This window comes from Choristoneura fumiferana, chromosome 20, assembly GCF_025370935.1.
Source record: "Choristoneura fumiferana chromosome 20, NRCan_CFum_1, whole genome shotgun sequence".
In the NCBI taxonomy this organism is placed as follows: domain Eukaryota; kingdom Metazoa; phylum Arthropoda; class Insecta; order Lepidoptera; family Tortricidae; genus Choristoneura; species Choristoneura fumiferana.
In genome coordinates this window covers 3,335,192-3,338,553 of record NC_133491.1, presented here as the reverse complement: position 1 = coordinate 3,338,553, position 3,362 = coordinate 3,335,192, and the positions used below count along the sequence as shown (strand labels likewise).

The 3,362-nt window shown below is 35.7% G+C and overlaps 1 protein-coding gene across 1 annotated transcript in view; it reads right to left on the bottom strand.

Moving 5' to 3' along the window:
- Nucleotides 1-220: 220 nt before the first annotated feature.
- Nucleotides 221-3,362, bottom strand: part of bnl (fibroblast growth factor branchless) — a gene marked incomplete in the record, with an annotated part of 222,663 nt that continues 219,521 nt past the window's right edge. The window contains 1 exon segment of the mRNA XM_074103358.1: nucleotides 221-3,089.

Genomic DNA, 3,362 nt, shown 5'->3' with positions numbered 1-3,362 from the left:
TGATGCTCTTTTTCACGATTTCTAAAGACTTGTCTTTGATTTAAATGTACAGTGAACTTAATTATGGCACATGTTCGTTGCGCTGTTAAACTAATAATGATTATTTGATTATTAATCGTTTTGTAAATTGCTTACAAACGATAAGGTGAAAAGTACATATGCAGTCTATTCATTTCCAGGTATTCACAAGGTATTTTATTACTCCAAGTTTTTTTTTATAAAAAAATATGTTTCGACCATGGATAGTTTCTTTTCTTGTTCGGTACCTGTACAATAATAACCAGTGATCCAAGGAGATAATCACTATAATTATAGTTTTCTTACAATGAAATTTAAATACAACATCTACAAAGCTACATACTGTAACAGAACCTTCACGATATCAAAATACTGTTTCTACACTAACGTAAAGATCGATTGGTACTAATTTACAATACAATGACGAGTCAATTAAAACCCGATAATCGAATAATTTAGTTTCGAAAAAGACAAGAAATCGTTACTGACGCAACATTTTTTAATCGATTAAATGCTTCTTTTGTTTCCATGCCGCGCCAAATCAACAAGAAAGAGCAAAAACTTTATTAAAAGGCTCTAAATTGTTGTATTCACTCAATCCCTTTACCCGTTTTAAAAGTGAGGAATTTGCATTTGTAAATATGTCGCTTTAACGAATAATTACGTTCAAGACAGACAAACTGATTATTGGCGGGCCCCATTCACAGATTTAATGTCATTTTCGCTTGTCGCTTAAAATATAATACATACATAAATAATTTTCAAAATATCATTTATCGGACATGCGTACATAAAGCTTGCAAATATATTCACATACTCGCACTATCGCCGTCCTCGGTATAAGGCATAACTATGTACAGTAAAATACATTAAAATAACATCTTGTCTTGGCGGTAGGTTCGTTTCGATAAGCGGTGTAAATGGGCCTTTATAAAACAAAACACAATCGCTGGCATCCGAAAAGACGCCTACGAAATGAAGGAAACAATAGATACAAGCTTTTTTACGTCAAATTCATTTTGTTTTCTTAAACTTGCCAGTATTTTGTCGGTGATTTTGATAAAAAGAACGACTATTCGAAATAGGGCTGTCGAAGAAGACCGTTGAATATGTAACTAAATGCGTCGTAAATATTACCTATATGTTTTTTTTATACGACTCGATTTCGCATGTAGGTTTATATTCAGACAACAAAACATTGTTTGAATAATATCAGCTAAAAAAATCATAATATCAATGAATTTGGCTTAATAAAGATTGTTATATTTTGTCACCTTCTGACGCTAGCAAGTTTTTCATCGACAACACAAGTATCCATTTTTTTTTCTTTTAAATGCTCACGAGGTCAAAGAGCGTCGTTCACCTGACATTAAAAAAAATACGCCGTATGTGCTGTCGAACCAACTGAATCGTGATCCACTATGGAACCTTTTCACGGATAAAACAATATTGACATCAGATTAGTTACTTTAAAAGGAAATTTATTATCTACTTTATTTTGAGAACGTTCTACGTTGGGTTGGGAGCTTGGGAATCAAATGGTTCGATAGTATAAACATTAAGTTCAATGAAAGAGACTTATACGTCGAAGATAAACTGTAGCTAGCATCTTTGATAGGGACTGCGCTAAAGAGAACGGTAGGCAGTGAACACGCATCGGCAAAGTTACTATAATTACAATTAAGTAGGTATGTATATAAGATATGTTTTTAAATTAATCTGAAGTATTTCAGCAAATGTTTGGGTTAGTTCGATTGAACATAATACACTACAATGATTCTTTGTTGAACACCTGTTGGTAGTACAGTAAGTAGTACAGAAAACAAAGGTATATAGAGATTTTCCATGGTAAGCAATTGGCAGCCTTATCGTTTCAGAGCGATCTCTACCAGGCAGGAAATACTCCTTTCTGAAAAGGTTTTTGATGAAAGACTTAGAATATAGTCACGTCTTTGACCCAGCTCAATTTGGACAGCGATCAGTAGGGATATTAACAGTGGTCAACTACAACAATTACAACATTTAACCAACCTTACCCAACCATCTGCTAAATTATTTTGGATTAGTCTTAAAACACTGTATATTCTAATAAGAACAAGAGTAATTTTTGTTACAATTTCTTATTTCACCCTCATTGCTCCACTTACAGGGGGTTAAAGGGAAAGCGCGGTTATACTCGCGAAATCCATTTAGCACTTTCCAATCGGGGACTTCTTGGTTTGCCGATGTATGCACAATCCATTTAATCACAATATTTGCGTCCACACACCATACAAAGCACATATTGTCACCAACGGACTTAAAAATACAAGTAAAATTGGCTCACTAAAGTACAAGCGTATGAAACCCTACATAACTACATTGGTTGGAACTAAGGGGAGAATAGAAAACATCAACTAAAACGTTAACAAAATACGATTTTCTCTATGAAAAATAAAATAAATAATTTACACATTAGATACAAGTTTTAAAACTACTGATAGTCACATTTTCCGTCGTATAGATACACTACTGAGATGGATCGTAGCGAGCGGTACTTGGTTCGTTGCAAAAGACCTAACCAATTTTAACAGCAGTGGATAAACTTGTTTATCTGTCCATATTGGTCAACATAGCGAGGTTTCAAGGAACTTCCGTTGGCCAGAATTATTTCAATCTCGAGGTATTTTAAAGGTTCGCAAGACCGCTCGCCTCGATCAATCCGAACTTATCGTTAGAAGCAAGCCGTCCGGTCGCACCTTTACCCTATCATAGCCTAGGCTGACACCTACATTTACTCAGTCCAAAAATTTCAGTCAATTTCTTAAGAAATTACACGTCAACACGTCCAACTTTACAAATACCTAATCTCCGCTGTGATGGAGATTTATTACAACCTGTACCAACACACACTAAGAAATATAATTTATATTGCCTACTGACTTTTAAGTTTAGGTATATCCATACAGGTAAAGATTCCAATAAAAAAACCATACATATAAAAGTAGCACTAAAAGGATTAAGCACCAGAGAAGAGAAGGAAGGAAAACACTACTTACCATGACCTTAAAATTTTCCGTTTGGAATAATCATCATCATCATCCCAGCCTATAACATCCCACTGCTGGGCACAGGCCTCCTCTCAGATCAAGAGGGCTTGGGCCATAGTTCCCACGCGGGCCCAGTGCGGATTGGGAACTTCGCACGCACCATTGAATCGCTTCGCAGGTTTGTGCAGGTTTCCTCGCGATGTTTTCCTTCACCGCAAAGCTCGAGGTAAATTTCAAATGTAATTCCGCACATGAATTTCGAAAAAAACTCAGAGGTGCGACCCGAGGTTCGAACCCATGACCCTCTGCTTGAGA